Source organism: Ornithodoros turicata, chromosome 4, assembly GCF_037126465.1.
Source record: "Ornithodoros turicata isolate Travis chromosome 4, ASM3712646v1, whole genome shotgun sequence".
NCBI classification, from domain to species: Eukaryota; Metazoa; Arthropoda; class Arachnida; order Ixodida; family Argasidae; genus Ornithodoros; species Ornithodoros turicata.
This window is the reverse complement of record NC_088204.1, coordinates 76,327,345-76,351,167: the sequence shown is the minus strand read 5'-3', so window position 1 is coordinate 76,351,167 and position 23,823 is coordinate 76,327,345. Positions and strand designations below refer to the sequence as shown.

The 23,823-nt window shown below is 46.9% G+C and overlaps 1 protein-coding gene across 3 annotated transcripts in view; it reads left to right on the top strand.

Moving 5' to 3' along the window:
• The window catches only part of LOC135391904 (chaoptin-like), a 355,781-nt gene that overhangs the window by 35,419 nt on the left and 296,539 nt on the right, over positions 1 to 23,823 (top strand). For 2 of the 3 annotated variants that reach the window (XM_064622444.1, XM_064622443.1), the window contains exons 2-3: positions 1,609 to 1,650; positions 23,077 to 23,125. The gene's annotated coding sequence lies outside the window, so the exon portion shown is untranslated. The remainder of the gene's footprint in view (positions 1 to 1,608; positions 1,651 to 23,076; positions 23,126 to 23,823) is intronic. The other variant, XM_064622448.1, reaches the window with a different exon arrangement.

Genomic DNA, 23,823 nt, shown 5'->3' with positions numbered 1-23,823 from the left:
TTTCTTACTTTTTCGCCAACGCAAGAAGAGCAGAGAATGGAAATCGCGGTGATGGTTTTGAATTGCGGGTTTCCGTCTCAATTTAAGTTTCGGTCGCGTGAGCTGGAGATAATGCGAAGGTGTTTTATTTATGCCGGATGGATGACAGCGTCGAAAGGGGGGAAAGTCATTTCTTTTTGTTGATCCTCGCACGAAAATTGTACCCCTCGACTGACCCCTTGGCATTGTCCGAACGGCAGTATTCAACAACGACGTAAATGATTCATTTTGTGAAATGTTTGGGTTCCGTCAGCAAGAATAGCAATGAGGAAAATGACACCGGCACGTGTTCTGGTAATCGAAATACAGGGCACTCTGCGATGTTACGAGGGGGAAAAAAAGCTTCACACGGTAGAGGTGAAGATATAAGCCAAAGACCCTGTCAAGGTGCTGTCGATATTTGTCCAGTCCTGTTCGACAGGACCCGAACAGTGTTTTCTTCATGCGCTGGTGATGATTCTCGCAAATTAGACATGGAAACGTCCACTTTTAACTTTTTTTTTCTTCTAATATACGTTGAAGCCGGTGTATTCTATCGATACGAGAACGGTAAAGGTGGGCTCGGAATGCCCAGGCGCTCCTTAGAGTGCAGTATCGAGTAAGACGGCCGTGTATACGTGCTATATGCACTAAGAAGTCTGCCCAGGACGTACGATTCCAGGCAGCAAGCACACCGCCATATGTCAGGCAATCAAAGGGGCTCGCTAATAACGACACCACCGGCTCACACTACGTTCGATATTTGTTTGTTTGTTTGCATAGGGGTTTTAGGAGAGGTTGGCCAATAGCAGCAGGCTTGCTGCTCCTTTTGACAAAAACTGCCTAATGAAGGCCACTGAGGGCACAGTTGGAAATACGAGGGCAGCTCGAGTGTTCTCTTTATGAGTACCCAAGCAGCGCAATGTACTGAAAGTCGAGTGCAATAAGGGGTGGACGGTATGTGTCTTATCAATGTTCTTTAGTTTCACGAGTGTGTTCAAGGCCTTCCACCTACTCGTCCACCCCTATTGCGCTCGACTTTCAGTACATTGTGCTGCCTGGGTAGTTCCTTCGGAGTACCCAAATTCCCATCCTCCAGGCGGCAGTGCATGGCTCTGTGACACCACTCGCTCTTCTGTACCGCGATAACGCTTCCCTTTCCCTTTCACGTGGCATCGAGCCAAGTAGATTTGTGCGTATGCACGCTCACAGACACACACACACACACACAAAAGCGCAAAAAGAAAACAAGAAGCACCGTGGAGGATTCCAGAGCATATGCAGAACTTGTGATGGCATGAACTATAATTCATGCCATCACCTTGTTCACCAGTTCATGCCTATGGCACCAGTTACAGGTGTCATAGTTAGTTCTTGAGAATTGAGTAAATATTGAACTCCATCTGAGGGTATAAATTTTACTCTCAAAAGAGAGTGTTCTAAGGGACCACCTACTTACTCCTCTAAGGAGTTGTGACGCCACCATCTCTTTCTTTCTTTTTTTTTTTTTCTCGCAGTGAGGCAACCGTTTCATCAGGACTATAAGGTGCTCACTGCGTCGTTCTTACAGATGTTTCTTTCTTTGTCTAGATGCTGTCCTTGGCACTCGAAGGAATTCTTTTCTAAGCGCAGGTGAGACGACGGCCATGTAACGAGGACGAACTAGCTTCTCGACGAATTCAATCTATTGATGTGCGTAAAAGTGCTCAAACGGAAAGGGACGATGCTCGAAGGGTATTAGAGACGAGTCTCTCTCGTGTGGACTCCCGAGCCTTCGGCATCGCGAAACTGTTATAGGTCGTCCGACAAGGCTCTTGAGGACTTCCTGCATAAACCGGGCTTATGGACATTCTATGGCACTCTGAATGTGTGCTGTGTGTGCCCTCAGCGATTCCGACATTTTACACTCACTTCGTCGAAAATTTTGAACTACGTGTTGAACTTCATTATCATGAGAAATTGATGTTCTCAGGCTGGAACACATAGAAAGGACAAATACGTACAAAGCCTCAAAGTGCCTAAGAATTTAATGGTGAAAGATGGAAGTCACTGAAAAGGTTAGCCAGCTGTAGGACTCGAACCCACATCTTCTGGATCACCGGTTCCGGACCCCTCCTAGACCAGTCCTCCTCCCCCCTCTAGAACTTCCTAGAACTTACCTTTCCTTACCTTCCTAGACCTTACCGGTCCCAGAACCCTGGACCGGTAATCCAGAAGATGTGGGTTCGAGTCCTACAGCTGGCTAGCCTTTTCAGTGACGTCCATCTTTCATCATCCATTGTTCTTCTCTGGTCGTCATCTCTTTGTTTTTTCATCATCTCATCATCTGTTTGTACTTTCTGTGTGTAAGTCTACTGGGGTGGCCAGTTCGACTTCGAAACTCACATCCCTTTTTTTTTTTTTTTTTTTCATTATCAGATCACGTCACATCACGAAACACATGGACTGAGCGCAAACTTTCAATGATTCGTTAACATGCCCAAAAGGCAGTTTTAAATGAATTCAATCTATAGTTATTATTTGTTTTACAACAGGGTGGAGTGCGAGACAAGAGGGGTTAAGTATGCTTTCGTGGCCGACTTCTCTGGTAGCTGTCCGACATTCGCGTGGAAAGCCCGCCAGGAGAAGATCTCGAGCAACACAACCGCTGGAATATAGGATTCGAACTTGTAATGATCTCTAGTCTGTCGTTTGCGTGGCCTTGGAGATTGGCCATGCCTTTGATATAAACTCGAAAATAAACCTTCATTGTACTCTATATACCAGGTTATACAATCAACGAACATTTCCTCCGAAGCAAAAAAAAAAAAAAAGAAAAATGCGGGACTGGAATTGGCAGCTGTCCTCCCCACTGCGGGAGTCCTTCTTATAATGCGACCAGTTCATGGAACTGCCCTCTCTATAAACAGATTATGTGTGTGAAAAAAAAAAAAAAAAAAAATTAAAAAGAAAGAATAAAGAAAAGGTGAGGGAGGGAGAGAGAGACCTAACACGGCATCCTCCTCCCCTGTTTTCTTTTTTTTATCAATTTTCTGGGATTCCGGACTGACTATTCAAGCGTAAATTGGAGGCGATTGAAAGGATCGAAGCACAAAGATTGCTCCCAAACAGGGGCCACGTACTGTCTGCAGGCAACAGTTCCTATATCTGGACAGTCGTCGTGTTTTTTTTTCTTTTCTTTTTATTTTTTTGTCGGGGTCTACTTGTTTGTACCGTCCCAGAATGCCTTTTCCTTTTTTAAAAATTCTACCGCCTTTGTAAGGGGTTGGGGGGGGGGGTTGAAATGTTAGATCATAGCTTTGGTCACGGCTCTCCCTGTTCATCTCCGCGTAAGAAAGAAAAAAAAAAGCTCAGAATTCGTCGGTATTATCCGAGGTTTACGCGGAATGCGACCGAGCCGCGTGTGTATATCAGATTTGAATTCCCGGAGCTGCGCGCGTGTGTTCGCGTTACGCAAGTGTGCCGCGATTTCGACTGATTTCGGAGGGGTGGGAGCGGATAGAGATGAGAAATAGTGCAAATGAATTGTGGGTTGCCTGGCAGTCGCACTGCAGGTTAGATACGCGGAACGCGACGGGACGATATACATGTGGACACCTGTTTCGTTTTTTTTTTTTTCTTGCTAGCTGGAGGGGGGACGAATTCGGTGGAAGTGTGGTGTGATTCGGGGAGAGAGAGGGAATGCTGGGAGGAAGGTGCACGTGGTTTGTGTGTTCGCACGCGTGGGACACGGAGCTTGTTGTGTCGCGAGTTTTCTGCGCGTGAAAAAGAGAAATAATAATAATGATAATAATGAGCTGGGTACGCCGCGATGAAATGCCACCGGTCTTTCGATTATCAGCGATTACACTTCTGCACCATTTTGTGTCAAGTGAGGTTTGCTGCGATAAAAATCGTCCGCAATATTGTGCCAAACTGATCCAAGACGAACGGGTTAGGGGGGGGGGGGATATGTTTATTAAGAAAAAGAAAGGAAAGGTCAGCCAGACGAAGGTCGGCTTGCTATTCCAAACAAAAAAAAGCGGGTTAGGTATTGCAGGCAGCGATTGTCGAGCACACGCTTTTATACCCGGAGGGTAATAAAATAAATAAATCGAAAAAGAAGTTGCAAAATGGAGCATATTCCTCGTGGAAGTGATGGGTGATAAAACTGCTTATCGTAGTCCGCCACGTACATGCGGGTAACGTCGCGATTATCGCGGGGAGAGGGGGATCCTGCGTCCTGGGCCGACTTCACAGGGAACTGGGCCTATATTTGACTTAAAGCGCTCGAGGAAATGCCAGGACGCATCGGAACTTGCAAATTTCATGTGATTCACTATGTCCGAAGCTCGATCTACTGTGCCTGCTACAGCAGACGATTGCGGTCGGAAGGGATTAGGGTGTCCCAAGGACACTCAAACCGATCATGGTAGTGGAAAGCAAAGCAAATAGGAGTTAGCTGTGATGGAGCCCCTGTGTTGGTTTCGTGTACGAATAAAGTCACGGCCCGTCTAAAGGAGTCTCTGTGTAAAGACACCGTGATAAAGCCTATAGTCGAAAAGTAATCGATTACTCAAAATTGTAATCAGGTTACTCGAAAAATTACTTGGTCGGAAAACTAATCGCTTACTCGTAAGAATTATTCGAGAAACTAATTGATTACTACAGTAACGCGTTCCGCCTGATTTGTTGAAAACGGGAGGCGTACGCCATTTTTGTGACACTTATGCTGTTCATAATTGTCACAGAAAGGGCGTACGCCTGCCGTTTTCAACAAATCAGGGCAGATAACGATATCATTCGAGATGATGGTTGGCCACGAGCGTGCTATGCGGTGAAGTTCATTTTTAAGAGTGTACGGCCAAACAGGTAACGCTTTTACCGACCCTGTCATGCCTGTGGGTTTTTACATTTATGATGATAATGATGACGATTGGTGTTTTTATGGCGCAATATTCGATGTATTTAATGCGCGCAATGTATTTAATTGCGTGTTTAAAGTACCGGTCGCTGCTCTGTTCGATGAAGGACATCACTTCACCACATAGCACGCTTCTAGCCAACCATCATCCCGAGACGAAAAGCATCGTCCTATCCCCTGATTTGTTCAGCAAGAGGGGAAGGGGGAGTACGCCTTTTTGTGACACTTACGTAGAAATGTTCATTGTCACAAAAAGGCGTACGTCCCGCCCTTTCTACAAATCAAGAGTGATAGAGGTATGTCACTCTGTACAATGATTGGCCTTTCAGCGTGCTATGTGGTGAAGCTTGATTGTTTTAAGAGTGCAGCTTTGGCACGTGAAGTTTCCCACGTGCAGCCCAGGACAGCGAGGCACGAAAAAACGTTATAGGAAGGAAAAAGGCGCGACAGGTGGTACACATAAGAGCAAACTGGAGCGGTCTTCCCCGGTGTTTCCTTTCCTGTTTGGGAAATTTCTGGAAGCACGACCTTTTCTCGGTATCTGTGGATTCCGAGAAATGCGCAACTCTCGCCCTCGAACGCGCAAGAATCTCTTTCGATCAGAATGGCATCAACTATTATCGTTTCTGGGTGGAATCTAAAAAAAAAAAGAAGAGCGAACTGTATATACGTTGCGTTTGTGCTGTGATATGAGTAGACCAGGTGCTAAGCGTCAGGTGCTTTTTTTTCTTTCTTTTTTTCGTACGAGTGAGAGGCAGATGTTTCGAGTGGAGCCGTTTTTCTCTGTAAGGAAGTAACTCACGTGTGAGGAACCGTTAATCGACATTTACGACTGTTTTCTCTATTCTTTTATTGTTTATCCCTTCACGATGTGAGGATCGCACGGTAGTCTGTCAATACACGCAACGAACTCTTCGCTATATACCGTAGTGCACCAATCGAATAACTCTTTTTTTTTTTTTTTACAAGTATCTGTCCGATACCACCTACAAGCTGCGCACCGTGCGAATGAGTGAGGAAGCGCTCATTATTTAACTAAAAATTCGAATGAGTTTCGTAAAAAAAAAAAAAAGGCATTACTTCTAAAGCAGAGCGCCGTCGGCATTAAAATGGGTACTACTCCCTTTGAGGCTTTCAGTGGACACCGTTTAGAGCAAAATCTGCCTCCGAAAGCGGGTCACACCAGCTCCCGTGGGACACGGGTTCGAATCCTGTCACCGGATGTGCTGTCTGAGGTTTTCCCTGGGTTTTCCTAAGACTTTCCAGACTAATTTCGGCACAGTTCTCCCTGAAGTCGGCCCGGGACGCACACTAACCCCCGCTGTCTCACACTCCTTCCTGCTGTCCTCTCTCCACCTGTCCACGTCTGTACGCCGCTCATAGCCACAGTTGCTTCGCGGTCCCTAACACGGAATTTAAAAAAAAAGCGGGTCATTCGTTGCAGTAATTAATTGTTTTCGGTTTACATATTTTTTGTCGCGGCTGGTCGCGGTGAAGCTCAAAAACGACGTTCTTCCACTCTCTTATCCACCCACGAATTATATCCTTACACTAATGAATAGACGAGTTCAGAAAATCCCAGAGTGCTTAGCGTCGCTTTGAACTGTGGGAGTTTACTAATACGAAAGAAACGGGAGACCTCCAAACTGTTCCGATTTCTCCCCTACCGGTCCATCGTCCACGACGTGTCAGGGTCAGTGAAAGCGAAATGTGAAGGATTCAACGACGAAAGATGAAAGTCACTGAAAAGGTTAGCCACTTGTAGGGATCGAACCCACATCTTCTGGATTACCGGTCCAGGGCTCTACCAATTGAGCTAAGCTAACACGCCTTTCCAGCGACTTTCGGGGTGCGTCATCTGAAGGGACGACAAACCAGCCACTCACTCTCACTCACCCTCCTTTCACTCTTACATTTTTTGCTCACTCATATACACATTCATACGACGGAAATCGACGCAAGCGGCACCTGTTGAACAAGAGAGAAACTGATGTTCTGAGGCTGGAACAACATAGAAGGGACAGATACAAACAAAGCCTCAAGTTGCCTAAGAAATCAACGACGAAAGATGAAAGTCACTGAAAAGGTTAGCCAGCTGTAGGGATCGAACCCACATCTTCTGGATTATTCTTCGTTCCCCCGCTCAGCAAGCTCCCAGGATGCAATGCGTGCGCAAGGAGCACTGGGATTTTCTGAACTCGTCTATTACCTTTTGCGCTTCACCGCTACCCAACGCGTCCCAACATCTTCAATATCTTCCTGTCATTTACTAAATCCGTGCATATAACTTCAGCCAGCGAAGTTACCGCCTAAGAAAACGCGAAGAAAGCGCACTCAACTATATAGCATTCTGGATACGATAGGCGAACGGATCGATTCCGGCGTGTTCGCCACGCAACCGGTGTGGGAACATATACGAGGTTTCCTTCCGAGTAAGTTGAGCATTATAAAACAGTCGGTAGTAGTATAGGAACCTTGGCCGTGCCGTGCTTTCGAAAGCAAAACCGGAGAGTGAATGAGAAATGTTTGCGAAACGCTGTTCTCGTGAAGAGCGCCGAGTCGTAAATATGGTTACGCAATCCCTGACGTGTTTTCGGGTCAAAGGCGCGGGAAGGAAGGCGATCGAAAATACGACCTTTCACTTTCGCAACCTGGAAATACAGGAAGAAAAAAAAAAAAAAAATGTGCCAAGATAAAGTATAAGGATAAGGTATAAAAAAAAAACAAAAAAAAAACAGAATACAGATTCGGAAAAGAAGACAACTGCGCAGGCAGGCGCGATTTTATTTGTTGTAGAACAGTATGGACCAGCGGCATGGCCGAGTGGGCTAAGGCGTCCGCTCGTTGGTGGTAACCAAGGTCGTGCTGAAGACTGGGAGGTGGTGGGTTCGAATCCTACCGCCGGCTGTGCTGCCTGAGGTTTTCCGAAGACTTTCCAGACGAATGTCGGCACAGTTCCCCCTGAAGTCGGCCCAGGACGAATACTACTAACCCCCCTGTTTCATCCACTCCTTCTAGCTGTCCTCTCTCCATCTGTCCACATCTGTACGCCGCTCATAGCCACAGTTGCTTCGCGGCGCTAACACGCAATAAATAAATAAAAAAGAACAGTATGAAAAAGTTCCGACGATTCTCAGTTGGTGGAAACAACAACTACTACGCGAATCACGATGGAACGAGGTGATTCACCGCAACAGTTGCCGTACCGTACCTCAGTTGATGGAAAAGATAAATGTCCCTCTTTCGCCTCTGTGTTATATGCAGGGTGTTTGCGTGTACAGGGTGTGTATATACAGGGCGGTACTAAGAAACAGGTACCAGTAGTGAAGCAGTATACCTGTTTCTTACTCAAGTAGCAGAAAAATACCACTTGCTTTTCTTTTATCGCTCGCTTTAAATATAATTTCTGGCCACGTTAGAGCAAACACCCTGTATACCGTTGTCCCAAATGTTGACTAGGTTGCCCGCGCGATTTATTTTTTTCTAAATTTCAATCGAATTTACCACCTTGCGTGGCATAGTGGTCGCTGCGGGGCGAAACTAAATTTCGTGTACCCTACACTCGTGTCCCACGTTGATGCACGGATGAAACTTTCCATTCATCATCTTAAAATAAAGTTGTCGTTGTTGTTGTGGTAGAAGTCGGCGAATTGTGAGACTAACAACCGATGTCATGGATTACTTGTGATTTGTAATCCACGTATGCATGCAACCATTCAAGTACTGCTTTCGCTTTAACCGACAAGGACGTTTAGGCCTGCATATGTACTGGAAAGTAAGCTAGATCAACGATAATAATAATAGTAAATAATAATAATAATAATAATATTATTAAGCCTTGATATTGACGCACGTAGACGGTAGAGGGAAGGACTTGGACATACACACGCATACCTATAGTACACATGATACAAAACATAACACATCGAGTAGCGTATTCAGGAACATATTCATATTGAGACCTGCGGTACATGGCAATAAAAAGATAAAAAAGATGTATAACGATAATAATAAAAAATAAATAATAGAGTAATAATTTGTTAGGATGGTCAATATATGCACGCCGAGACTGGGACATGTCTGAGGTTTTCTCCGGGGTTTCCCGCACACTTTCAGGACGAATGTCGGCACAGTTCTCCTTGAAGTTGTCCCAGGACACATACTAACCCCCCTGTTCAATCCACTCCTTCCTACTGTCCTCTCTCCATCTGTCCATATCTGTACGCGCCGCTCATAGCAACAGTTGCTTCGCGGCGCAAACGCGAGAAAAAAAATATTTCGTTTGATCTACACGTTACATTGACTGGGAGGCGCAGTAAAGCAAGTTATTGTTGGGTTTCTTCCTTCCGCGTGCTTTCCCTTACGGAGAGGTGGTCTATTTCTCACGATTCCTCGCGTTTTGAAGTGGTTCCATCCAGCTCGTGGACTTGCAGCCCACTCCACCAGCCTGCAACTTGACTGACAGGGTACGAGTAGCGTAGGCACGCCGTCTTCCGCGAGTGACACAATTAATGCACAGACCGTTCGTGATCATTAGTTTTCTCGCAACGTAAAACCACCAAGTATGATTAAACGACTGTGTACTAGAACGAGAGCACGATTTCCTTACTTTGTATCAAATCACGATCACATAACACCAAGGAGAAGCAAATTCAGTCAGCAAGCGGCTGCGTTCAAAAAGCACTCGTACGTTTCCTCGGAGAAACTCATCTGATGGACACTTTGTGAGACTTTCTGGTCCCTCGTTTGTTACGAGTGTTCCCACTAATTCGGGATGTTTGTATCCCGGGCCTCCAACTACTGGGGTATCTCCTTTGGGTAACAAGTCTGACTTTGTCGTGACTTAAATCCCCCCCCCTTTTTTTTTCTTTTTCTATCACATCACATCACGGAAGCAAATTATTTGTTTGTTTTTCTTATGTATATGTAGATTGTTAGGTTTTGCTCGGGATCACCAGAGGCATTGCCGAGCGGGTTATGGCGTCACTCCTGTTGGAGGTAGCCAAGGCCGTGCTGAAGACTGGGAGGTGGTGAGTTCGAATCCTACCACCGGCTGTAGTGTCCGAGGTTTCCATGGGTTTTCCGAAAGACTTTCCAGACGAATATCGGCGCGGTTCCCCCTGAAGTCGGCCCAGCACGCATACAAACTCCCTTGTTCCCCCACTTCTTGCTGCAGTCCTCTCTCCATCTGCCCACATCTGAACGCCGCTCATAGGCGCGGTTGCTTCGCGGCGCCAACACGAAAAAATAATAATATTGCTCGGGATCGAGACCTTTCCGCTTTAATTTGTACCAAAGGAGCGATAACGCCCTCGTTTCTCTCGCGGTCTCTGCACGAGATACCCTTCGGTCATTGGCCCCCTCTGCGCGTAGCAACAAAAGATAGCAGAAGAAGTGACGCCTCGTTCCCAAGCAGACGAGGAACGGACCGAAGGCTTCCCGCTATACTCGTATCTCATCCATATCGCACGCACAGACGCAGAAACGCGAAGCATCCTCCGTGCGAGTCCGAGAAACGACTTTTTCCACGGATTGGGGCAAATTAGATGCTGGTCCCCCCCACTTTCTCTGCACCCTCCTCCTTCCTCCTCCTCCTCCGACTTTTCACGAAACGTCGCGTCCACCAGAAACACGGTTCGGCACATCAGTTTCGGTTTCCCAGAATTCGGCGTCGTCTGACAACGACAATAAAGTTCCTCGGACTCTCGCTGGATGACTCGGGGGAAGGGACGAGAGGGGGGGGGGGGGGACGATTCGGTAACAGCCGTGCATTGTTTCCAGGCTGCCACGACGACGATGATGATGATAGGGGGGCGTGTGAGGAGGAGGAGGTGGGGGGGGGGTCTTCCGTGCGTCTGTGGACCGTCTGCTGTTGCTGCAGGACGGTGCGGTAATTTGGAGTTGGGGGGGAGTGGGGCTGTGACATGGTGGGGGGGGGGGGGGTAGTGTTTTCCGAGAAGACGCTATGCGTTCTTTTTCTGCTCGGTATATATTTTATCAGGGTTTTGGTCGGTGGATTGTGATTATGCCTAGCTTTGAAATGGCAAGGGGGGTGCTTAGATTACCGGGAATTTCTGAAGTGATGGCGGCGGCGCATGGAGGGGGGGGGGGGTCGTTACTCTGTTGACTGGGTGCATGCTCTAATGTTCCTGGAACGGTGCTCCGATGAGAGTCGCGGAATTAGCCTGCAGTGGTACCGGGAGAACGCCATCGGGAAAATTCTGTTCATTGTGGTCTGACCAGCGACGTACAGCCTATATAACGTATATAACATCTGCTCCATTGCAGTAACCCCAAGGTCACTGGCAGGTGATGTTGATCCAATACCACCACCAGCTGTCTCGTCCGGCGGCTTCCTCGGGTTTTTTGGCACATTTTCGCGGACAGGTGTCGGTGAAGTTCCCCCTGAAGTCTGCCAAGGACGCATACTGACTCCCTCCCCGCTATATCACATTTCTTCCTGCTGTTCTCTTCATCTGCCCAGGTCTGTACGGCGCTCATAGCCGCAGCTGCTTCGCGGTGCTAGTAGTGCTACTACGCAATAAAAAATTAACAAAGAGAAACAGGGTAGGCAGTTGTAATCAGAGAAACGTTATCGTTCTCAGTCCCGCGTCCTTTGCTTTGCTTATACTGTTTTGCGTCACGCAGTTGTGATGTAAAAAAAAAAAAAAGATCTCTCTCGTTGTCTCCGGCACAAAAACAGCATCTTAGTGTGTATCTGTGTATGACCTTATGTAACGGGGTCATGTTTCTCGGCGCAGGCTTTTACTCCACCTTTCTATCGTGATAACTATCTACACTTTCTGTTTATTACACCAGTCTGTCAAATCTGTCACTTTCTTACCTTGTCAAGCTGGTCCGTGTGGTTTTTGTCCCTGGTTGCCGGCCGCGCTATTGGTCAGAGACATAAATAGGGTTCCCGGTTTTCGGTGGGAGAAATCGGTGGCTATTTCGCTCTCCAGGAATCGGTGTCTTTCGGTGGTAATATTTTGAAACGTGAAGACACCCGGTGGAAATCGGCGGGGAACGTGACGGGAGTTTCCCAGTGAACCAACACTCTGTCCTTGTGTTTTTTTTTTTCCTTTTTTTCGTTACAATGCCAACTGTTAAAATCAGGAGTTGATACGTTTGTGAGGTACATGTTAGTGATGCAGGTGACATCGCACAGCGCTCTTCTCACTGTAAGGAATTATCATCGGAGCTTTCTTGTGGAAGGCAAACCATTCAGTCGGTCCGTGTGCTACTTTTCAGTGTTCGCAGAATAGGCGAATAGTTCGCATTGGTGCACTCCATGGTCTCTAGGCACTAGCTGAGGCTCTTCCTGATCGAACAGACCTATTCTCATTATGCAGATCTATTTGTAACTAGCCTGGATCCTGACTAGCTCGTGGATCCTCACTAGGATCCTGCGAAGCTAAATACGAAATATCTGTTCTTTCAAGAACGACCTCATGTCCACTGTCCGCTGCCAACCAGTTCAGAGCGAAGGGACGGGAAATGAAATCAAGACGACATTTGAAGTCGACATTTCGACGACAATCGGTGAAATAATTATTGAACCGAACTTGTAAAAAATTTACCGGCGTACGTTTATCGGTGCTTTTCGGTAAATACCGAAGACCGGGAACCCTCACATAAAGTATACTAAACACCACACACACACAAACAAACAAAAACTAATGCGCAACCTTGTGTAAAGAGAACTACGCCGGTGACAGTTCGGCAATTCGTCAAGCCAAGTCCGTAATTTCGCGTTTCTTTCCCTCGTTTCAGTTCTCATCCCGCTCGTTTTATTCTCATCGAGGACGCATTAATCGAATTCTCAATTCGGATACGCCAAAAAACACGCCACACGAGAATCGGGCTCTTTGCGTTACGTTGTATATCGGAAGCAAAACGGAATTCGGTCCGGCCTTTATTTCCCGGAACACTTCTATTTATAATGGCACAAAAAAAAATATCTTTGATTTCCCCGCTTCCATTTCCGAGAAACTCGAGCGTCCCTTCGCGGCACAAAAAAGAACCGTAGCCGCCCCCATCGAAAGAGGTGAACAACCTCTCGCATTAGCAGCCACGGCTCAGACACATCGTTCGAGCCCGGGGCCCACGGTCGATTTTCTGTCCGGGGGAAGATTGCGAGGGCGGAAACCCCGGGTCTCTCCTTTCATACCCCTTCCTCCTCTCCCAGGGGTCGTCGCCTGCCAGACAGAAGGGGAGTGTCCCGACCTTGATACAAAGCGGTGCTGCGGTTGGCAACCCCGTTCTCGACACGGCCGACGACGTTTCGGCTATTTATTTTGGTCCTTCTCCGTTCCCCTTCACCCTATCGCTCGTTCCATTTTTCTTTATCCGGACCTTTTTCCCTCGTTTTGTTTTTATTTTGTTTTCCGAAACGACATGGACGATGACGTTTCGGATAATATTTTGGGTCTGTCGGCCTCACGCTATCACCCGCGCTTTCTGTTTTTCGTATCAAGCTCTCCTTTGTCTTCAGTCCTTTTGGATCTGTATCAGTGTTACCTTTTTTATTCGCGTAATTTTTCTCGATGCTGCCCGATGATGAAGCTGACGATGTTCAGGGACAGAGCAAGAAAAGGAGGGGGTGGGGGATTCTCGCGTGTTATTCTGTCTGGCGATGGGTCTGCTTATTTTACTGTTCGTTTCTGCTTTTATTTCGAACGCAACGCGAAGACGTTCCGGGAAGCAAGGACCATTTGCGAGGTGGAAAGGAGGAAAGATGCGAAAAAAAGGGGTCGATGATCTTTCATTCTGCTAAGGTCAGATGGCTAGACCCTGTCGTCGTGCTTTACGGCTTTGTACCTCTATGGGTGGTCGTCTAAAATGGGGGAGAAAGCAATGGTATTCCGGAGGGTGGGGGTGTGATGTGCAGTGTGCATGTAATTTCAGGACGGGTCTCCGTACGTGAGTAACACACTACGCTGTCTTGAGGTTCTATTCTCTCGATCTTGCTTTGATTTAAATGTCCTCACAGTCTTATATGCTCTCAGAAGGGGGCAACATAGACTTCCAGTAGGTGGGAATCGATGGAAGGGTGTAGAACTATAGCTATGATTGGATGCAAATGCACATGGATGCAAATGCTAATTTCATTTTAGCCGTCATCATTCAATTTCATTTTACATTTATCCGCAATAACTTGAGACGAAGTGTCTCAACACCCATTTAAGCATTTGACATAAGATTACAAAATAGTTCTTAAAGTACTTAAGACAGTTCCGAAAATCTCAGTTTTTTATCACTTGCCATTAGCGCGCTGTTCTTTGTGATCGGTGCGGTCATCCCGTAAGTCGGCTTCACCTAAAGCACGAGTGAGCCAGGAGAAGCTTGCCTTACACTTGTCGAGTGTTACTAGCTGCACCGAGCAAAACGAAGGGTAAACCTCCATTTGTCAGAGCACTTTCCCGTTTGGCACCGGTCCCAGCCTTTCTGAGAGTAGGTTGAAGGAGCTCAGAGGGCACCTCAATCGCTACCATTTCTAAAAAACCAATCTGTTAACCTGCCTATTAAAATGCACCATGCGAAGTGACTCATTCAACGGACGTATACATGTAGCGGAATTTGGTTTTAAAAATCGCGATCGTGCTCAACGGTGACAGTGCCCGGAAGGAGCCGACCAGCCGCTTACGTCATTCTGACGTCACTACGGTACAGCAGGCTGGTTGCTTTGGAGAAACGTTGTCCGATATTTTTCACCCGGAACGACGCCGTAAGCGGCAGCGCTGGAAGAAGTGTTTCTTTCTAATTTTTTAAAATTTCTATTTCATTTGTCAGGTACAGTAAACGAACATTTGGTCCGCAGACATCGTTCAAGGTTACGCCGTGAGATTTGTGGAGGCCACCCTCATTGCAAAATCCCCGAACAACGTTATAGAATCAATAAAAAAAAAACAAATCAATCAAAATGTCAATCTGTCCCCGCTGGAGCTCGCTTTTGTCTCGCGCGACCTTCCTGACTAGGTGGATTGTGTGTGTTCTGTGTCGTGTTCCTTATCGTGATGATTGTTACTGTTGTTCTGCTGCGTGGCGGCAATTAGTGTAAACACAGCGCAACACTAGCGTTTGTTTCAGTCCAAACTTCGAAATTATCGCTGCATCGCTGTGATCGCTAATACATCGCTTAGATTAGCAACTTTTAAGTAATTCAGATAATGTCTCATTCAGCTGGAGGTGTGTTGCCGATACGTTGTCAGACACAATCCAGTGGACCTATCTCAATGGCGTCGCCGGCACGTTATGGTAGCAGACATCCTCACGTCGTGTATCAGTTGACCGTTACAAAGACCAACACAGCCAAACAATGTCATAAACCACCGCAGTTTATCGTCAGCTTACCAATCATCGAGCTAAACAACGAGAATAGACGAGTTCAGAAAATCCCAGAGTGCTTAGCGTCGCTTTGAACTGTGGGAGTTTACTAATACGGAAGAAACGGTTGACCTTCAAACTGTTCCGATTTCTCCCCTACCGGTCCGTTGTCCACGACGTGTCAAGGTCAGGGAAAGCGAAATGTGAAGGATTAGTCTTCGTTCCCCCGCTCAGCAAGCGCCCAGGATGCAGTGCGTGCGCAAAGAGCACTGGGATTTTCTAAACTCGTCTAATAGACGAGGCAGGCTATAAACATGGACGGCACAAACACGCCGCTTGTTCGATTTCATCCGAGCTGTCCCAGCGCCTTTTGGTTTGGCTACCTCAGGGTGACCGACAATGCCGGTTAAGTTTGCACCCGCCGACATGTAAGGTATATCACCGTACGGCGTTCAGCTCATCATCATTCTGCATCTCTGCAGAGTCCCAATTTTCCACCCTGAAAGTGACAACACGTGTCGATATTCCACAGGCACTTCGAAGTTCGCCATTATTCGCCACTTGACAGGGTTTGAAAGCAACGAAAAAGAAAACTGGACAGCGCTGACCTCGATAGGAGCGCGGCCGCCTCTTTGAACCGTAATGACATCACCGATGACGTTTTTTCCTCCTCCTCCTTCTCCTCCTCGTTTCACCCTGTGGAGCGAGTTGAGCGGGAATGCGCACGGTGATGTTTGAGTGTGTGTGCGTTTTCTTTTTCTATCAAGAGTATCGCGTACAGAGAAAATTTTTGTGTTAATCATCAAGTCAAGATGCATACTTTCGCAACACCTTCGGAACTGAAAATTCTTTAGATGACTTTTTCTGCTCCTTCAAACCATCCGGCACTGGCCATATTTGGGCGGGGTTAGGTTCCTTCATGGCGATGTAAAGCTCCACTTGATATTTTTCCTCGACATTGGAAAGGCGAACGAGGGAAGTAAAATTGTCGAGGAGAAGTACGCCTATGGCAGGAGTATGGAATGGGAAGTTCTGCGAGAAGTGTTCTCTGAAGAACGCTTCTCCTAGAGCACACATGCTAGGGGTGAAGCCGACTTTCAGAATGGGGCCGCTGACCGTGAAGCGTTACCAACCAGCACGAATGATTCGAGGTTCAACTCGCGGTCGCGGGCGGAAGTTATAATTTCTGCGTTTTGTTTGCCCACACTCCAGTTACTTGGCCATTTGGCGTGCTAAATAATTTTGAGCCTGATATTAACACGTTATACCTTATATAGGTTTTTAGGTGCCTTATACAGGTATATGTATATAGGTACCCTATATAGGTTCTATAGGTACTTAAGCATACACCCAAGCGGAGTCAAGTCGAAGATGGCCGTGGAACACTTAATAAATGACGCTGCAGCTTGAAAGTTCATAACGCGCAAAGAGAGATAACTCAGCTTCCACCCGCTCGGGAACCAATAGAAATGATTACGGCTTCTGCGACGTCACTGCTCCGAATGGAAGTGGCCTCGAGAGCTTGCATCTCATTGACTAATATCGACATCGCGTAGATAATTATTATTAAATAATAAATTAGTAATATATATTAATAGATTAATAATATTCGTAATAATAAATTAATAACAAATAGATGATTAAACTATTAAAGCGACAGCTTCATAGGGGCAACCACAGTGTAGGTCCGTCCATGACTTCAGAAGGTCACGTGTCTCAAACACGTGATCGTCGCACTGCCTTTGCGGGACGCTGAAATTGTGCAACCTCCACGATAGCAAAGCAAAAGAAATTAAACGATTTCACTTTTTTTGTTTTCTTTCTTTTTTATTCTCCTTACTGTACGAGAAGTACAATCCACGGCACGATCAAACTAATAATGAGTGATTACTCGTTTGATTGATTCGTGCGCGGATTGTACTTTTCATTGCACTTGTCATTACTGACGTCATAAACTTCTCATCGGACAATCGTTCAGATTTCATTGCTACGTGTGGTACGCAGCTGCTAAGCCAACCGCGAAGTTGTTTGCGTCCATCAGTTTTCCCAGTCTCATTCCAAGTCTCATTCCATTTTTACTGCGAGAAGCGGTCACGCGTTCCTGGAACTGTGGCTACCCCACGCAGCTTGGAAGCCATGCGGGAAAGACTGGCTCAAAGTGGCCCTTGGTTACCTTTTTTTTTTTTTTTTTTGTCTCGTCTCGTGTGCAAGAGGCGATATCGCAGCCATTTCGGAGGAGCGATGCAGCAGAAACGGAAGTTGGGAATGCCGGTCGTTCTCCAAATCGCCCACACTTAGTCTAAATGGGGATCACTTTTACTCTGCCAAGCTGGACGGGGGGGGGGGGGGGGGGCAGCTTTATTCGCTGACCCCGTATATTGCCTCCCATCAGGTGGAATGGCCTCCGAAATGTTAAAATGTGTTGGGCTATACTGTTATGGTGTCTCGTATACGCATGTGGATGTACCCTCTTGGGGTACGGGTCGCTTTAGGCTGATCGTATGTTTGTGTTCTGGGGTACCGAAAGAAGTTTATTTTGGGTCCAAGGACTTCCGCTAAATATATATATATATATTGTTCATCTGTGTGCGCGTGTTTAGTCGGTTTAACAAGGGCTCTTTGTAATGACCTAGTTTCAACGCTGTCCTGTTCTCTAATGGATTGTATATAATTACGGCCGATGGGGGGGGGGGGTCTCATTACGTGGTGGATGCTTCTTTTTTGCCGTAATGCAACATCTTCGGGCGTGATGAGATTTTGGCTGTAATGAGACACTCGGGGGATTAAAGGATTTTCGACCGTGATGGGACTTTTATGCCGTAATGAGATGTTACCCTCTAACGTGATCTACGATAATCTCGCATCAGTCAGTCACCTACTACCACATGCATTGCGGTTAGGCTGTCACCAGCTGTGATGAAACACCCTAATCATCATCAACAGCAGCAACATCAAAATAAAGTTGTTGTATCTGATGTCTGATGTGGTAGCACACAACGTAAACAAAACATTATGTACATGATTGCGTATCAGCTTCGCGAGGCAGATGCGGCTATGTGTTGTATACAGACGCGGACATGTGAAGAGAGCACAGCTGAAAACAGTTGAAGATAGGGGGTCAGTATCAGGTCCCCCAAACTCACCTCCGAAAAGCGTGCAACCAAGAAGGCCGCCACTAGATACCCCACTGTTGCCGTTCCGGATCACTTCAGCACGCTAAGTTTAGCGGCAAAATGTTTTTGTTGTTTCTGCGAATGAATCTAGTCTTTATATGTCCAAATAAAACGCGTATAACAACTTTCTCTGTCGTGTTTCACTTTTTGGTCCCGTTTTTAAACGTGTTGAGCGATCAGAAGGATCTAGTGCGCGGCTGCGTGCATCACATAGCGTACCTGTCGTACCAGGCGCCGCAGGCGCTGCAGTCGTCCATTTCTCCTTCGGTGACTTGGCCTGGCTTGGATTGTGCTTCAACTGGATCTTTAGCGCGCTACAATCCACGCAAGCCAACGTCTGGTAACAATGGGGTATCTAAGGGCGGCCTCCGGCATTGCACGCATCGGGATAGGAACAAATACATGGGAAAATGGCGACCTTGGGGGACCTGGTCAGTATAGTGTCCCAGGCCGACTTCGCGCGAAACAGTACCCGACAACAGTTTAGAAAGTCCTTTTGCAGGCGACAGAACGAACATAGTTTGGAAAGTGTCCCAAAACATCGTGTAAACATCAGACAGCATAGCCAGCGGTAGGTATTCGAACCCACAACCTCCCAGTCTCCAGCATGACCTTGGAGGCGCCACCATTGAGCGGTTGCTATAGCCACTCGGCCGCACGCTGGTGGGAAAATTTCGAAGACAACCTACCGTAATTTCACGCGTATAAGCCGCACTCGCAGATAAGCCGCGGGCAATGCGACGCGACTGATTTGTGCCACAAAGGAGGCCGTAGAGAAGACCATAAACCCTGTGGTCCATACGCCGTGGTCGGCATGGTGTACAACAAAGGAGGTCAGTTCTAGTGTTCTACCAAGATCGGATTGTGCCCTTGTTGGGTATTTTTCGTGGATCGACAAGTCAGTGGCCTTCCAGAAGACATGAGTCACTGTCACCACTTTAGTTAAATCTGCTTGGGGGAAGGCACCAGGAAGGTCAGTTCACTCGAATGTGGACGATGCGAAACGGAAAAGATGGTGCTGTTCCAGAGATACTGTCGACTCTGTCGATAAAACCGTGACCAAGGATCATTTAAAGCCGTGGCTAGGCCGCGTGAAATTACGGTATCGTGCCTTCTTGACGTAGATGTCACTGCCTTTGCCCACACACGCTCATAAGCTCGGTCGTCTGTTTAGGGCATTCTGTGAACATTTGGCGAAGGTGGATTATTTACTGCTCGGTTTTCTAGCACATGCGCACTTTCTTTCCGGGAAGCGTCCGTTTGAAGCCGTTTCGAGAGCGGCGCCGATATATATTTTTCCAGCTGATGCTGCCGTTATTGTAGGGGCTATACGGAGAAACGCGTTGTTTAGGAAAACGTTCGCTCTTTTTTCTCTCTTCGCGCCAATTCTCCGTACGTGTCTGCTTTTCTGATAGACGCACGTGGTCGAGTGGGTCTTCGTGGAACGGCAATATGGATAAGCCTGTGCGGACACTTGAATGCGCTCTCAAAGGTGCGAAGGAGGGCGTAATTTACGAACGTACCTGCGCGAAACGAGAAAAGAAGAGTGCAACTGTTTATCAAATGATGCGTCATTGCTTTGAAGTGTACCTCGAAAGGGATTGCGGGAAAGCCGCCCCGCAGGGAGGTAGCCGCATATCTCATCTTGCTCCCGTGTTACTCCCAGCATCTCTTAAAAATCTCTGCAGGCAGAATCCGTTTTCCGGTTGGTTCGGGAATTCAATTCGCCAGTTGCGTTTTCAGACTGGGCATTATTGGACACTCCGTACGTAATATATACCTCTCCCTGTTTGTAAACAAATGACGTCATAGTGTTCGACAGCGCCACCAATTTGGTAGAGTTGAACTACGCTCGAAGTTAGAGGCGAACAAGGTCGCGCCCGAATAGGGTTACCACCTTTCGTAGTGAAAAATACCGGCTGAGGGAGAGGAGGTGGAATAGAGGGAAAGGCTCGCGGGAAAGGGAAGTGGGTGAGTGGTGGAAGAGCACACACAGAAAACAGAGAGATAGAGAGAGAGCTCAAGGTAATACGAGGAAACATATGTTCCTGTGTGTAATAATAATAATAATGAATAACTAAGGAAAGAACTGGTGACTGCGGAGTTGGGGCTATGCTACAGATTTATTGAAGCTGTAGTGGAATGTTGAAGGGAAAACCCCGCAAAAGCCCATATGAAAGGTCTTGAGTCACAAATACCGGCAAACGGCTGGCGGTATCACCTTCCTACCGGCAACCGGCAGAGCGAGCAAATAACCGGCGCGGCCGGTTATTTGCCGGCCTGGTGGCAACCCTACGCCCGAAAGCCACGGTCTTGAGGGGATTACGGTAGTACCCGAAAGGGACGCGACCTTCGGTCCTACTTCTCTTTCAATAGGAGGCAGCGAATAAGTGTCCATTCGTGGAACCCAGCCCTCCCCCCCTCCGATTTGTTTCGGTTTCAGTCTGTCTTCCAACGTCATGATGACGTTCCACGGGTAGAGGTCTAATGGGGCAAAGCTTCGCAACGACTTTTTTTCTTCTTTGTAGGTGCGCGTTTGTTTGTGGGCCGAGTAACACTTGAACGTCTTCGTCGGGGAGGGAGACACATTGAACCTGTTTTTCGTTGTAATGCGAGAGAAGTACTACAATTCGAACGCGAATGTTGTCAAACATTGCGAATTGCGCATTTCCGGGCGTCGGCCCTTTCGTCCTCTGTAACCAATTTTATCCGATAACTTCGCGGTACACGTAGTTTTGGAAACGAAGCCTCGTACAGCTGACCACTCCTAAGAATGTGATAACGACAACGACGCTAGGGCCCGCGTATTCTTAAACGATAGTCGACCCAACACCACGCCTCGACTCCAGTGAGCCGACGAAAGAAGCGCTTCTCCGCTCGAGTGCTCGAGGAAAGAGCGGAGAGTTTCTCCCGCTCCAGGGGGCGTTTCGAGTCGAGGTCGATTTCGGAAGCGCAAAGCAGGTCTATAGGAGCAGCTTGAGTGGAGGATCGAGTCGAGGATCGTTTAAGAATGCCGCCCTACGGCCAACCAACTCCTCTGATTCGATGCAATATCATGCTTGGGAGGAATAAGCTACCACGTGACAGGGAGCACCACTGGGAAAATATGTTCATTTATATGTTTTACGCTGATGAAAATATGCCGATAAGAGCGAAACGAAAAACAAACAAAAAATAAAAACAATGTCGCATGCCCTTAGCCTATGACGTGTGACCAGAGCAAGATGGCGATTTTGCCCGTAGCTACCGCTGGAGGGTAGTTACAAAAGGGGTGTATGTAGGACGTCGTTGTGCTCTTACCGTTGTTTGTATTTGAAGAAAGAAAAGCCTTGTTCGTGTGCTTGCGTCAGTGCGTGAACAACGGCATGGTCCTGGAGCAAGGCCAAGAGTTGAGAAGCTCCCCCGGGACATTTCCCTACCGTCGATCAGGGCGTGCTTACACGAACATTGAGGAAATTCTTCAACAGTGCCCTCAGTAGCCTTAAGGATGCTCTAGGCACAAACAGCGTTGAGGACTGTCGCGCGTTCCCGGGTTGCTACCCAAGCTGCTGATGTTTATAGGCCTGTTCCGACATATATAGCGATTTGCTATATAGCGCTAGAAAATAGCGCGATATTTTCTTCGCAGTGCTCGAAAACGCTAAAAATTTGCTCGTGTCAACTTTTTCGGCGCTAATATTAGCACTATACACTGGTGTTGGCCAATGAGGAGCTCCTTCAGCGATGACGTCGCGGAAGTCGTGGAGTTCCCTTGCTTCCTCATTTCACGGCACGACGACCGCATTGGAACCGTCGAGTCAGTCATCCAAAATGGCTGGTAACTGTTTGTTAAGTCAGTTGATCGAACTTGTTAACTTGTTGAGAATAATAGGGAGAGATTGAATTCGTTACACAACTAATTCGGCTACTCCCATAAACAGACCCTCCTCTCCAAAGGGGAAAAAATAGGGAAAATAGGAAAGAAAAAACCCGCCACTTTCACGATAAGTATCGGCAAAAGACCAAATTACCCGTTAACATAGTGCACAATGAATCACAATGCCCTAATAGACTGTCTCCAACGCGCAGCTCTGAATACATGTTACAAGCGCTGACAATGTAGCAAGTGGATGGTGACGGCCAAGCGCCCCTTTTCTGGTCTGTGCTAAGGGCCAGAATAAATTTTATTATCAACGGTTTTCGTCGTTTTCTATGATTTACACCAATGTACCGTTGGTCATTATCGTTTAAGTGAGATTTCTATTACCCCCCGAGTAAAAGCTTCGTATTAGGGAGTTTTCATAGACAGGGACGTGTTCACGGTAACAGAAGCCGATCACCTGATTCCCTCCAAGTGGATGAAATCACTTCACTGATTTTTTTAAATTTTTATTTTACAGCTTCGTTTACCGTATCGTGAGCACGTTCCGGTGTACGGAAACTCTATTAACTAGGTAACAATTTATTTATGTAAAAATACACACCGGCACACGCAACAGTTCAAACACTTTAAAATGACGTTTCGAAATCCATTCGGATTCCATCATCAGCATTTTAAAGTGTTTTAAATATTGTTTGTGCCGGTGTGTATTTTACGTAATAAATATGACTGTTCCCGGCATTAGGGCTGTTTTTATTAAAACAAACAATACGATAGCTAACACTGTTTTCTTTCAGGTGTCTCGATGGATTGCCAGAGTTCCAACATTTTTACTCGTCACATGCGGTAAGTTCTGTCTGCCATTAAAACTCCGCGCTCTAACTTTCCTCATTTCCCCCCACCCCCCTGATATTACCTGCCACGTTTATTTGCTCTCTCTTTGTTGTCGTAGTAATTCGAATGCGTCTCAGTCGTCATTTTTATTGGTGAGTTTTAGTATACCGTTGATAAGCTTATCGTGCCTATCGGAACCAATCGCAGTCGTGCGTGACTCAGAATCTTATCCACTGATTGGTTCCGGTTGATACGGTTCGACGCAAGCCAGCTTATCAACGGTCTGCTAATAAAACTCTCTATTATCGACTCGCGTAAGTGGCGGACAAGAAAGGCGATACGGCAACATCTTTTCCCGCGATTAAACAACGGCTTTCGATGAATATAGTTACCAGCAGTATAGGATCATCAGCTTTCCTCTTCCGTTGCGAGGCTTACGTGTTTCGTCAACCTCAACTACTACAACGTAAGCCTCCATCGTGTATTTCGTACAAAACCTATTTCACGAAGCTGAAGTAGAGAGACCCCATACTGTCGTCCTTTTGTTTTTCGCTTTCACCTGTACCAACAACGAAACCGCTATTTTTGTTTGGAAATTTGCTTTTTTCTTTCTTTCTTTCTTTCTTTCTTTTTGATTACGCTTCTATCAACGGCCGCCGCAGGTGTGTCACGTGATCATCGAGGAAACGAGTTGAAGAGAGAGAGGGAAA